The sequence below is a fragment of the Carassius auratus genome, chromosome 11 (genome assembly GCF_003368295.1).
Source record: "Carassius auratus strain Wakin chromosome 11, ASM336829v1, whole genome shotgun sequence".
NCBI classification, from domain to species: domain Eukaryota; kingdom Metazoa; phylum Chordata; class Actinopteri; order Cypriniformes; family Cyprinidae; genus Carassius; species Carassius auratus.
The window spans coordinates 18377987-18393506 of NC_039253.1; the positions used below are offsets into that span (position 1 = coordinate 18377987).

Consider the following 15520-nt stretch of genomic DNA (forward strand, 5'->3'; position numbering starts at 1 on the left):
CCAAGAATTTTCCCCAGGATCTGAAGAAGATCAGGATAAAAAATCTACCTTTCGGAAAGTCCCTGCTCATGAGGTAATACTCTTTCAAAAAGTTTGGGACTTTCAGGGGCGGGACTTGGGCGCTGATGCCGATTGGTTGAGTTCATGCAGCATTGTATTTTAACCATTTATTTGTTTAGTTTTTTAGTTTTTTTTATAATACTGTTATTGTGTCATGACATGTGTTTTAAAAGTATTTCAAGGTGAAAATGTAATTGTTTAAAACTCAAATATGCGGTTAATTTAAATGTGCTTCTGATTTAGGAGATGTGAGCTTCAAGTGATTTACACCTGAAATTTTCCTGGGACAAACTGTTCCAGGTTATTTCAGTGAAAAAGTACCTAATGATGTAAAAGTGTGGATAAGCACTGCCTTCACAGAAGAAGATGGACATCACTGTCTGTTTAGCCCCGCCCACCGACTCTTCATCACTGCCTGTTTAGCCCCGCCCACTGAGTCTTCATCGCTGCCTGTTAAGCCCCGCCCACCGATTCTACAGCATTCTCTGTTTAGCCCCGCCCACCGATTTTACAGCACTCTCTGTTTAGCCCGCCACCGATTCTACAGCACTGTCTGTCTAGCCCCGCCCACCGATTTTACAGCACTCTCTGTTTAGCCCCGCCCACCGATTCTACAGCACTGTCTGTCTAGCCCCGCCCACCGATTCTACAGCACTGTCTGTTTAGCCCCTCTTGATCACACTGGACCTCAGAGAACAGTACAAAATAAAAAACAGAGGCAGTTCATGACTCCTTTCATTATGATAATTCACACATGAATTCAGCACATTTTACTCACTCACTGCTTGGAAGTGGATGGAGTTGCTGGTTTGACCTCCAGCGGTCAGTCTGCAGTAGTATTCGCCCTTTGACTCCTCGTTGACCTGCAGGGTGAAGGTGGCCTTGACGTTGTTTTCTGCCGCGATAACGTCCCCTGCATCCTTATAGAGTTCATAGGTCAGAGGTGAAGACCAGCCTGGGACTGCACAGTCAAACTGGACTTCAGATCTCACATAGGCCTCACTGGGTCCAGACAGAACTGGTTTCAGAAGCAAACCACCTGCACAGAGGTCAACCGAACTGGCGTAAAATATCACAAATCACAATTAGTCATGGCTTAGTTTATTTATAGGCATGTGCATCTATTTGATTGCAACAGTAAAAGTACATAATAAATAGAAATACCGATTTCTGTCACAGGTTCCAACAAAACTGAAACACAAGTAGAATCCAGTGAGTATACAGTAAGTGATGTTTACTGTGAACTTTATGAGTGAATGGAGTATTTCATTGATTAATATATGCATAAATATATCAGTAACTCACCACAGAGTGACAGGAGGAGGAAACGGAGGCTTCCGGCCATCATACAGGCGTTCAGGCGAATACTGACTGTGTGTGTGTGTGTGTGTGTGTGTGTGTGTGATATCAACGCAATGCAGGTCGTTCTTATCATGTGTTCGTCAGAGATAATGAGCTTCATCTCTGTCACTGAAGCAGCACAAGGGTTATTATCATTAGCTAAAACTAAAACCATAAAAATAGATTCATTACTTGAAAACACTGCAATAAAATATTATTTTTTTGAAATTTACAATTATTTTATTTCAGCCAAGACAACATTTTTCATTGTAAGTACTAAAATATCAAAAAAAAAAAATATATATATATATATATTTTCAAATTATTATTAAACCGACAAAAACAAAACAAAATCACTGAAACTTTAACAGAAATTTAAAATGAAAACTGAAAATAAAATCTAAATCTTAAAATAATACATCAGTGATACTAATATAACACTTTGCTAGAACACATTAACTGTAATGCACACAATAAAGCATAACCAAATTATTATATTATGTGTGTTTAATAATAATGACCAAGAGCTTTAAAATTTAAAGACACTAAAAATACCACACAAATTGCTAAATTTTTTGCACAAACATCACAGAATATAAACATACTTTACAGTACTGATACAGTATGCTGATATTTAAAGCATGTTCAACCTGAGGACAGTGAATATTACTATAACATTTCCACAACCTCTTTACAACAATAACTACAGAGGAACGATGTTGGAATCGCTTTCAAAGCATTCATTATTTTCCATCTGATGAACAATAAAAACACTGACAGCCAATCAAAATCCATTAGACTTTAAAAGCATTTAAAATGATTACAAAAAACTGCAGCACGCGTATAATAAACAGATCGTTATTGTGCATTGGTGTGGATGCAAATATAGTTATTGTTAATGCTGTAAACAAGCCTTTACGCATTAACCTGACATTTTGTTGAACTTTGACCTGATATAATAAACACAGAGGTCAAGAGGTACAGAAAATAAAGCTCTGAATGAGAAGAAATCGGTGCAAATCTGCAGCGTACGTTTTTCATGACACTTATAAACACAACAATCATTTTTGCTGAGTAGCTCCAGATCAAGTTTTAAGAGCAGTTTAATTTCTTGTCTCTTTTGAACAAAGAGGACGTTTTAAAACTACCATTTGTTTCAGTTTTATCAGATTGTTTTTAACGTGGTCTCTGCTGTCGTCTCATGATGGTTGAGTGCTGCTTCACCAGAAAGCGTTTATCAGAGCTGCACTGTAGAGAAAAAACATAGGAAAATACAGTCTGAATGTCACAGAAGGATAGATATTATTAATATCTGTAGTGTTGGGGTTTATATAATTTTTATTTATAGTTCAGTCATAGAAACAGGACAGGAAATGTTGCAAGCGTGATCTGTAATTGTATTACTTGCATGAGCATCATGATGGCGAACACTGAACTCTGTGTTTGTATTTTTCTTTATTCGTATTTTACTTTGCCTAAACTAATGCAGTTAATGAAACTGTGCATCTTTGACTTCTTCTCATTTCACTTCACACTCACCATCACCAACATGTCCTTCAGTCTTTCGATGGCTTTACGATTCGCTCGTCTGCGAGACACGTATGACGTCAGTATGACACTGAAACAGATGAACGGGTAATACATGAACAAACACATTACTAACAAAAACAGCATCAACTTCGTCCAATATCATTAATTTAGTATCATCAATGTGGTTAATGGTCTGCATTAGATTGTATTGTAATTTAAAGTTAATATTTTAGTAATTTTGTTGTTAGTTTTTGCAATTTGTATTAATTTTATTCACCTAAAATTTTTTATTTAATTTTACAATGTCATTTTTTTCCACTAATAGTAAGTGGTCTTGCTGCCATAAAAAGTTTAGTACCTTGAAATATATGAAGAATTGCTTTTAAAGTAAAATTTTAAGGCAACACAACACTTACTTTTTAAGGTGCAAAAATATTTTTTTACAGTTTAGTATTTTAGAACTTTAGCATAAACTAAACAACAAAAGAGAAATGTTGCCTTTGCAACTAGCTAAAAAAAATTTTTTTATGGTTTTATTTTTAATTCACATAAACACACACTTACACTTCGGCCAGTATGAGAGCGAAGGCGAAGGCCTCAGATGAGATGTAGCTGAGGGTGGTCTTGACCGGATCAGGAAGTGTATTTATACACTCTCTGGTCACGTTAAGCACGTTCCCGTTGCCTTCAAATGGGCCCACACCCAGCAGGATCAAACCTCAGAGGAGAACGTGATAGGAGTTACGAATGTGTGAGAAACCTCATGCTAGTATAAGGTCACATAACACGAGTGACTGCTGAGTAAATGTTTGGAGAAGAGATGTTTAATGTTTAATTTTTTATCGAGGCTGCACAGGTGAATAGGGTATAAATGTTAGTTATAAGCTTTCCCCAATTGATCAATGCATTGTCTAACTAGAAATGCATTAATATGCATACATCACAAAAAAAATAATTCTGAACATTGGATAAATCCTGGTACAAAATTCTTGTTGATTTTGTTGACATATTAGAATTAAAGGGTTATTTACAGAAGGGATTCTGGATTTCTCTTTTTATCACTCCATAAATAAAAAAATATGGTGAAAAAAATAAATTTTAAACACGTTTTTAGGAATAAAAAGTCAGGTGAATAATATTTGAACAAACCCCTTGCTAAAAACCTTCAGAATATAGATATGTATAAAACTGCTAAGTTTGGTGTTTGTAAGTCCTGCTGAAGTGGAGATAAAACTCATTTTGAGAAATTACTTTAAGCGACTTAGATATGTTTTGTAACTGATATCAGATTTAAGTAGATAAAGTGCAATAAATGAGATGGTTAAATGTGTATTTTAGATATTATCCTCCCACTAATTTGTAAGAAGACAGGTTATATAAGCCAAATATTACTCTATAATTCAGAAAAAAACAGTAAACAGCCAGAAAAAAAATAATTTACCTTACTGTGAGGAATAAAATGTTGTATAAATCAGTGTGAATTATATTTCAACAAACCCCTCTGTAAAAACCTTCAGAATATAGATATGTATAAAACTGCTAAGTTTGGTGTTTGTAAGTCCTGCTGAAGTGGAGAAAAAACTCATTTTGAGAAATTACTTTAAGCGACTTAGATATGTTTTGTAACTGAAATTAGACACAAATAGATAAAGTGTTAAAAATAAACAGTTAAATGTGTATTTTGGAAATTATCCTCACACTAATCTGTAAGAAGACTTATAGAATTAAAGGTTATAGAATCAAAATATCACTCCATAATCCATAAAAAATAAACTGCCAACAGCCAGATAAAAATGTATTCACCATATTGTGAGGAGTTAAATGTTTTAAAAATCGGTTGTGAGTGAAATATGAACAAACCCCACGGTAAAAACCTTCAGAATATAGAGAGGAATAAAACTGCTAAGTTTGGTGTCTGTAAGTGCTGCTGAAGTGGAGGAAAAACTCTTTAAAAATATGCATCGCAGTTGAAATCTACAGACCCAATTTTATTTACAATGTTTTCTTTCCACTCGTCTGAACGAAGACAAGTTATGAAAGCAAAATAGCTCAAAATCTCTAAACTGACCAGTGCATGAAAAAACACATAGAACTGTACTTAATTATAGATATTTTTCAGCATTAATACCTGTTGATATTGACAACTAAAGTGACCACAGCCATGAAGAGACCCAACAACAGCATGAAATGGAAGAGAACAGATGAACTGGCGGTCCGAAACATTCTCTGAGGCGGAACACAACACCGCACCACTGTGAACTGACACACAGACATTATAGCATTACATTATAATCACTTTCACAGACTTTTACATTAAATGTTCACTCTTGTGCAACTCAATCCCAGCAGCTGAGTCCATCTTCAAGAAACAAATAAAACTAGTGCTGTCAAACGATTAATCTAATCCAAAATAACAGTGTTTGTTTACATAATATGTGTTTAAATACTGTGTTTATTATGTATGTATATATATATATATATATATATGTATGCATGTATATATTTAAGAAAATGTGTTATGTTTATATATTAAATATATTTATATATAAGAATATGAATATCTAAATGCATAAATGTAAATATTTAAAAAAATATATACTGTATGTGTGTGTGTATTTACTATATACATACATAATAAAAATACACAGTACACACACATATATAATGTAAACAAAAACGTTTATTTTGGATACGATTGATCGCGATTAATCATTTGACAGCAGAACTAAAAACACATCTCCTCCATCTTTACATGACCCTCTAAATCTAGCACACTCTATTCTACACTCTATTCTAATTCTATTCTTTTAAAACAATAAACTTGCCTATTTTAAACTTGCACTCTATTAATTTATTATCTGCACATTTTCTTAAAAAATGACACTGGCTTCTAAATTTTTTTTTATAAATCTATTCTATTTGTTTTCTTTTTATTTATTATTTTTATTTTGTAAGTCGCTTTAGATAAAAGCATCTGCTAATTTACTAAATGTAAATGTACATTAGCATTTTCTAAAATAATACTCTAAAGCATTTAGGTTTGATTTGACATTTTTCTGTTAAAAGAGGTGAATCAAACATGAAACCTTCTTGACGTAGAAGAGGAGCAGCAGCCTGACGGTGTTGATGGCCGGCAGAAGAGGACAGTAAAACACGCCGACCCACGTCACTGTCTGACTGTTGACCAGATCCAGAACATTGAAGGAGATCTCAAACTGCTTCTTGCCTAATAACTGCATCAGCTTTGAGGACGAGAACTTCTTCACCAATAACCTGCCATGAGACGCGATCATTAGCTACAGCAGAGTACATGAGTTAATGAAAAGCAGATAATTAAAATATTACAAATGCATAATGCAAAAACATAAAAGGGATTCAAAATGAGCATCAGTGTACTCAATGCAAAAGTGCATGTCAATGAAAATTAATTGAGATCCGAGGAAAATTATATTTGGATGCTTGCAAAAATTCTGCATTTTTTAGTGACGCAAAACTTTCATATTCCCCAAGTAACTTTACACATTTGTGTTCTCTAACGAAATTGCATTGCACCAAGAGATACTGAGATCCTTGCAAAATAGCTTTGCATTTGCTTATAAAATGTTTGTGCTCCACAGAGAAACTTTGTGTTCGCTCACAAAAGTTCCCTAAAAAACTTAGCATTAGCTTGCAAAATTCGCTGACAAAACTTTTGCATTGTGGTAAGAAACTTTGCATTCACTCACGAAACATTTGCACTCAACTGTAAAGCATTGCATTTGTTCACACATATGTATTCTTTGTCTAAAGTGTTCAGTAAAATATTCAATGGTTAAAGTAACTCACATTCTTGGGTAGGCCACACAAAATGCATTGAAGAAACACTCCACGAGGTTAAAGATGGTGAGTTTGTACATCTCCTTCCCAAACGCGTTCTCTTTGCACTGATGATGCTGTTTCACATCAAGAGAAGGATGTTTTTAATTACAGACCCGTGTATTTGTATATTGTTTTTTAGAAGAAACAGCTTCTTCCCTTCTTAACAAACCTTGTGTTGGTCTTGAGATGCTAGAGCATTAATGAAGAAGAACAGATAGATGCCCAAAGACGCCAGCTTTAGGAAAATACTCCTGCACATGGATTTAACACGTACATTAGTTTAACACCACAGGAACGTGTGCAGTATAACACATCTGGGGTCAAAGTGCATGACCTGTCTGACCTGATCAGTGTGAGGTTCAGCTGAATGGTGAGCGAGTAATCTTCAAACTCGGAGATCTTACTGAAAACGTGTGGAAGTATGTAGTTTACTGTCGTCATTGCGATCGGAGGAAGATACTCCAAAAACAGACACACAGTCCAGTGATTCTCACACTAAATAATGAAGATAAAGAGCGAAAAAGAGAATGATGCCTGGATGTTATCAGTATCACAGTTATATTTGTAGAAATAGACAACATTACATTGTATGGGTCACAATTATACATTTCTCTTTTATGACAAAAATCATTAGGATATTAAGTAAAGATCATGTTCCATGAAGATATTTAGTAAACTTCCTATCGTAAATATATCAAAACTTCATGTTTGATTAGTAATATGCATTGCGAAGAACTTCATCTGAACAACTTTAAAGATGATTTTCTCAATATTCAGATTTTTTTGCTCCCTCAGATTCCAGATTTTCAAATAGTTGTGTCTCAGACTAATATTGTCCTCCGAACAATAATGATTTATTCAGCTTTTAGATGATGCATAAATCTCAGTTTCCAAAAATTGACTGGTTTTGTGCACAAGGGTCACAAATGAAACATAGATCATAATTCATTAACAAAGTGCCTTGTACTTTTTAAGCTTCAACCACTAGAGTTGAATTAGTGTAACTTCAATTATTTGACGTCACTGGTACCTTAACTCGTGACCTTTGGATGGCAAAATATATCAGGACGAATGAGCTTCCCAGAAGAACCAGCACCAGGAAGTTGAGCAGGATCCGCAGGAAGATGAGCTGAACCCAGTGTTTGAGCGATCGCTGCTGGACTCTCTGCTGAAACGTCTGCTCTTCTAGATCCATCTGGAGCAGAGGTCAGAGGTCAACCGCTGCTTCATCCTAACCCATTGATCAACTCTCTCTCTGTGTGTGAGACTGACATGAATCCTTACCCTGAGTTCGTTCCTGATGAAGTTTTGTTTCAGTGACGCTGCTTGAGGGCTCTGGATGCAGAAGTCCCACCCACAGAAGACCTTGTAACTCAGGTTAGAACTGAAGCGGTTTCCTGTGAGCCACGAGTGTTTGTAGCCCACCACCGTCCTGAAGATGAGACAAGAGAAACAATCCTGTTTCAGTTAGGATTAGGAAAAATCCAATTCCTGTGTTGAGTGTATGATGAAAATACACTGTGCATTTGATCTAATGACAATTACAGAGTTTTGTTTGTTGCATTTGGACAAATGGTGCATAGGAGTTTGTGATTTGAGTTTCAAGTTTCAGATATTTTAAAGGTTGTATTAACTATTGTGAAAAGATTTGTGCACGTTGTTATAAGAATAATTATTTGCATGATTGGTAATTTACATGAAATTAATAAAAAAAAGTTCAGTCTGTTTAGGAAAATGCCAAAGTGTTCAGATCACTGTGTTAACTGTTTTGAAAAGAGTGACCTGAGTTTGGAGAAACGTGTCAAATCAGGAGAGAAAAACTAACTTTTGTGTATCCCAAGAAACTTTACGCTTTTGTGTTCTAAGAAAAACGTTAAACTCGCTCTTTTTTCGCTCTCTAAAAACTTTGCATTAGTACGCAAAACTTTTGCATTCCCAGAGAAATGTTGTATTTGATTGCAAAATGTGTGCATTCCCTAAGAAACTTTTTTTTAAAGTTTTAACTTTTGTAAATCTTTCGTGTTTTCTAAACTTCTATCCAAGGAAACTTCACGCTTTCTCATAAAACGTTTGTGTTCTAAGAAAAACGTTATGCTCACTCTTATGTGCTCTCCAAAAAAGGTTTGCAATAGTGCATTCCCAGAGAAACGATGCATTCGGACATAAAACTTTTACTTTACTCATTAAACTTTTGCATTCAAACAGAAACTCAAATTTTGCGCTTTTGAAAACTTTTGCAAATCCTTTGTGTTTTTGACTATTTTGATAAATATATATATGTTTTTTTCACTTTATTGGGATTGCAATAATAAAGTGATTTACTATAAATTTACTATAAATCAACGAATGTTTCCAGTTCAGTAGCTTTTACAGTGTTTTCAACAGCTTACACATATTTTCAAAACTTTGCATATTTTTCATAACTTTACACACTCATAATTGCACACAGAATGTAAAATGTCTCTCATCTCTTGCAAAATTAAGCACTGCATTCAAAATATCACAAACACATCTCAAAAGCAAACACCTCTTATATTAATTCCTGATAGATTTTTGTGTTACATACATTGTTTTGCAAAAATTGTTTTATGAAATTGAAAACTCAGTCTAAGAATTAGGTTTGGTGTGTGCTTCTGGATTTTGAGTTTCAGGTTTCAGAAATTGTGTGACTAGTAAAGATTTTGTGTGCAAACAGTTAAAAAACAACAACTTTAAACAGAATTTGCAAACTGTGAGAAGAGCTGAAATGATATAGTAAGCGTTTGACAGTATGTTGTTATGATTATAGCGCCACTTAGTGGCCAAGAGCTGCAAATGCAGGAGGCCTCAGAAGCTGCAAAAACTGAATTGATTTAAAGAGTGAATGATCTGACCTGCGGACCACCAAGATGATGCTGAGGAAGAGGACAGAGATCATGCCAAGGAAAAAGAGGATCGGAGTGTTTAAACAATCCAAATCAAGATAGCCACGAGTGTAGAAACTATGAAAGACTGGGGAGGACTCAAGAACACCCTGAAAACACAGAACAGACCCAGAACACACGAGAGAAAGATTCATGCAGGATGCAAAAGACAAAAGACTTGGATTTATTTAGGAAAGATGAGACAGGGATCTGGTTTACATGCTGAAGAATATGATGCAGATCAGCTAAACATTAAATTATGACGATAAAACAGTTATAAGAAATCCCCATATAAGACTTTTTTTATATTAAAATAAAATAAATATAAAGTCAATAAATCGATGGAAGCTTGTTTCATTCACAGAATATAAAAATAACTAGGTATTTGCAACTTTTTATCTCACAATTCTATTTTTTGTTTCTTCCATGAATTAAAAAAACTAAAATAAAAAAGGTAATTGTGATCTCCTAAATTTAACCCCCCCCCCCCCATATTTCTGACTTTACATCAATTTTTTCTGCCATGATTGCGAAAATAAATAAATAAAGTAATTGTGCCTTTTGCACTTAATGCAATATTTTTTCTTATTATTACTGGCTTTACAGCTTCATTTTTCTGCTATGAAATAAAAAAAGAAAAGAATAAAGAATAATAAAAAAAGGAAATTGCAACTTTTTATCTCACAACTCCAAAAAAATAAAATAAAAAATAAAATCAGATTTGCGGTATAACTGAATGAAATACAAATTTTATTCACAAATTTTACAATGTCGAAAAAAAGATTCCATATAAATCTATATAAAGATAAAATTTATTTGCTCTCAGGTCATAGTGAGTGAGTTTTTTATTAAATGAGTTTATTAAATACTTAAATCTGAAAATGATGTTCAGAAGAAAAGGTGAGTGTGGACCATAATAAAATTACTTACCGATCCGACAAAAAAGTCTTTGAAGGAGAAGTTCTGGAATCCCACAGAACCTGAAAGAATCGAGTCATGTTTTTACTGGAGAGAAGGGCCATATTCACAAAATATCTTCAGTCTAAAAGTAGCTCATAACTCACTGATTAAAGAGAAAACCTTACAAATAATGGCTGTGTCAGTCCTAAAGAGTGTTACATTTCTATGAATAAATCTCAGGCAGAGACTATCAGCCAATCACTGTGTGCATAGTTAATGAGCACGCTGACATCATCCATAGCATTAAGGTAAACCCCGCCCCCTTATTCTGAGTTTAGTACGTTTGTCTCAGCAGCGTTGTGGATAGGTTTTAAGAGAACTATTCTCTATTAAAGAGAACTCTTAGTGGTGAGATCAGATGTTGTGTGAATATGGGCCGAGAGGAGATGTTTAAGATCTTGGGCCGCTCTCACTGTGAGTTCTTGAGTCCTGTGCGAACACCAGCGTTGGTATCAGCACCGATCCGGCGATGATGACGCAGTACAGCAGGTTCAGACACAGCAGGTAACGCAGGAAGATGAAGTACGCCTTCACCCCGACCCCAAACTGACCTGTGCAGCAGATCACATACCAGTCTGATCATCATCTGCTCTCCTGCATACAACACACTCATCACAAGCTAACATCCACATGTTTCTATGCACATTTTGAGATATCGCATATAAAACCCTTGATGGAAACGCCCAAAAAAAGTCCTGAATATTCTTCCATAGGAAAGTAAATGTTTTATGGGATATCCCAATTCTGTGCATTTAATAACAAACCTTCAATCTTAAGGAGCGTGTGTCTCCATGGCAACAGTCCTGATAGGGCCCCGCCCACGTGTTCCTTTAAGCGCTGCCTTGTTTTCTGCTGGCTCCGCCTCCAGGAGTCCCAGTAGCCAATGCTGCGTCTCTGCAGGGGCTGCCGCTCTCTGATTGGCACAAACTGCTGGTCAAAACTCTGAAATGCTGAAACTCAACATCAGATTATTTTGGCACTATGTAAAGTTTGCAATCTTTTTTGTCTGATTTCTGATGTATTTTGAAGCTACTTGGCGTCATCGTAAAAAAAAAAAAAAAAAAAGTTTTTATCTTTATTTTTTCCTTCTGTTTCTAGCGTGTACGTATCTGAAACAATGTCTAACACATGCTATTACAAGCACTTCCTGTGTCTGTTTGCCTCTTTAAGAAGAATCGCTTTATGTATCCCTCAATTTATCCAAAGCAACAGCAAAATGACTAAACGTAAATGTAAATATTATATATATCCTACCGATAACCAGAAAAGAAAATCTTGGTGAATTTAGTGTTTTTTATGACATTAAATCATTTAGAGCATAAGAAAAAAAGGAAATATAAATTTTTTGAAAAATTCTATTTCATTCATATGATTCGCGATCCTGCTCCGAACTCCTGAACTGATTCTAATGATTCGCGAACCCCAAACTGACCAAACGGTTCGCGAACCCGCTTTGAACTCCCGAATTGACTCAAATGATTCGCGAACCCGCTACGAACTCCCGAACTGATTCAAATGATTTGCGAACCCGAACTCCCGAACTGATTCAAATGATTCGCGAACCCGAACTCCCAAACTGACTCAAATGATTCGCGATCCCCAAACTGACCAAATGGTTCGCGAACCCGCTTTGAACTCCCGAATTGACTCAAATGATTCGCGAACCCGCTACGAACTCCCGAACTGATTCAAATGATTCGCGAACCCGAACTCCCGAACTGATTCAAATGATTCGCGAACCCGAACTCCCGAACTGACACAAATGATTCGCGATCCCGCTCTGAACTCCCAAACTGACTCAAATGATTCGCGTACCCGCTCCGAACTCTCGAACTGATTCAAATGATCCGCGAAGCCCCTCCGAACTCCCAAACTGATTCAAATGATTCGCGATCCCCAAACTGAGTCGAATGATTCGCGAACCCGCTCCGAACTCCCGAACTGACTCAGGAGTCAGTTAAAAAAAAAAATGACACGAATAGAAATAAAAATCACCAGATTTTTAGGTTTAAGTATTTTTTTATATCAGACTTTGTATAAGATAAACAATCAGAAAATTGATCAGATTGAAGTAAAAATTACAAACTATTAACATATTTCCATGTGGATGGACAAAAACTCCATACTGTAGCTGGGTCTCAGGAGGATATATAATAAAAAGTATAAAATATTACAGATTGTCTCAATGTAAACCCACTCAAAAATGCTAGTTTGAATATGGATTTATTTGCATTTTAATTTATAGCTAAGTTAAATGTAATTTTATCTCTTATCTTTTTGACACAATATACTCATTAAAGCATATTAAAGTAGTAATGATAGTATAGTATACTAAATAAAAAGTACAAAATTGCAGACTTTGTTGAGTTCGATTATTAAAATGAACAACTAGCAAAACTATAAACAAACCAAATCTCTTTTCTGTCTCTGTTCTCGTCAGTGGTTAACAACAGTGTACAACACAATACACATTACAATTTTTATTATAGCACATTTAAAACAACTGCTTTCCAGCATCATTAAACAGTCACTCAGCTAAAACGGAACATTAAAAATCAATTGTAAAAGGTAGGAATTCAATCTAGATTTCAAAGCATCCTCAGATTTAACATGCATTGTAAGAAGATGAGACGTCTCACCGGATGCCTCTCTTGACCTGCAGACAGACGGGCAGATCTCGGAGCGGGACGCTGGGGTTCCAGGAGACTCTGTCCAGCAGACTCTGATCCTGATCATCTGTGATGGTTTCTGTGTGAAGCCGGCGGTGAGCCTGTGAGCTCGGCAACAGGCCAAAGATCTCCGTCTGATAGTATTCACACGAGTCACTGGACAGATCCGAGCTCCAGCTCTCCACTGCGTGAACAAACACCAGCATTCATTAAAACACTGGTTCTGCAGCGATGCATTACAACTGAGATACAGTACTCAAAAGCTGACCTCTGATGACCTTACATTTGGATGTTTCTGTTTTGTTTTTCAGTCATTTAAAAAATGTAATGGATGTGAAAAATAAAATGACAAATAATTTATAATGCAGCATTTACTTTTGTTCCACAGACCTCAATCATGTTTTTTTTTAAAAAGAACCACTTTTTTTTCGTCTGAAGAACATTTAAAAATCTAAAGCTTGGGTATCGTTTGTATCATTTCGCAATTTCTACTGTGAAAATCTCACATTATAAATATAGAAATAAGTTTTTGGCAAATATTGACTATAGTTTCCATTTAGTTTCCTTATTATTATAATTTTTTCTCTTATTATAGTACTGTACTGTTATAGTATTGTATTGATGTATTTAATTATAACTTGTAATTTATTTACTTTAATTTCATTTATATTTATTTACTTATTTTGCTCTAATTTTTATTTGTTTAATTTAAATTTTTGCTTATTTTAATCTTATATTTTTTATTTTTTTATTTATCTACTTATAAATATCATTTGTTTACACAAACACACACATACGCACATATATATATATATATATATATATATATATAGTATTTTCGTGCATATTTTTATGTACAAAATAAGTAGTACTTCTTAAGATTTATGTGGTTTCAAACTGGTAAAATGTGCTTGGAGAAAATTTTTTGTCAGAAAATAGAATTACTTAGAAACTATGTTTGCACTGTATTGAAAATGTTATTTATTAATTTATTTGTACATTTTGTACACTTACTCCAAACATTTGCAACCCAGTTTAAAAACCCCTGATCTAAAGATCCTTTTGTGCGATGAAGAGTTTTTATGGATGTTTAAGGTTCTTTAACGCCGATGAAGAACATTTTTAAATCCTTGTGAAGAGTGCGGATGCTCTCAGACAAACTAAGAAACCAACAACTGATCAAAAAGTATTTATGAAGACACTATACGAACTATTTATGAAGACACAAAAACAAAAACTATAAGTTTTTGTTTTTGAAAAGCAGTTTTGCTGGTGACTTACTGATCTATTTTTACAAACCAACCACAGGAAGAGGAAGTCAGGTCTAAATCATCATGCATAAACGATTGAGTCTCATATAAGATGCCAGCTGATCAATAATGATGATCTCAAGAGCTCATAACACAGGTGTGTGTGTGTGTGTGTGTGTACCTGAGGTCAGTCTGTGGAAGTGTGGCGTCCCGTCTTCTCTCTCCATCATGTGTCAGTGAGTGAGTCGAGGCCTCACACGTTCAGAGACGGTCGAGTGTACAGCAATGCTCTTCTCTTTAGCACTTCTGTGTGTGCGTTTGCAGGAAGTCATGTGATGAACCAGTGGGTGTCGCATCAGAATGTGAGAACATGAAGAAGCTCTCAGAAGACTCACATGTTTCGTAGACAAGCGACAGATTTTAACTTTTTGCATTTTAATTCAGGTTTGAGTTACATTAGATTTAATTTTACTGCAATAAATAGTAATTTCAAAGGAAATAAATGGTTTCTCAATTCATACCCACAAAAAAAAGAAAAAATATTTATTTAATTTTAGCATTTTAATTTATAGACTTCAGTTACATTTTATTTTACTTTTCATATTTCTATTGGAATTTATTAAGGCAATAAAAAAATACATAAAAATATGTAAAAATAGTCACAATTTAAACCCACTCAAAAAAAAAAAAGAAATCATTTTTATATCTTGATTGGTTGATTTATTTTCTTTTAATTTTTATTTAGACTCAAATAACATTTGATTTAATTTCTAATAATTTTAATGCAAAACAAGACAATACATAATGGTATATTCAACTGAAATTGTACATTTTCCTCAATTTAAACCCTCTCCAAAATTCAAGTGTTAGCATTCAGTGTGTTCAGATTAATTTATTAATTTATTTTTAGCTTTTTGCTGAGTTTGATTGGTTCCCACAGATTCTGACT

General features: G+C 34.7%; 1 pseudogene; it reads right to left on the bottom strand.

Annotated features, from left to right (window-relative positions):
• Positions 1–1842: 1842 nt before the first annotated feature.
• On the bottom strand, positions 1843–14897 carry LOC113111270 (transmembrane channel-like protein 7; annotated as a pseudogene).
• Positions 14898–15520: the final 623 nt, after the last annotated feature.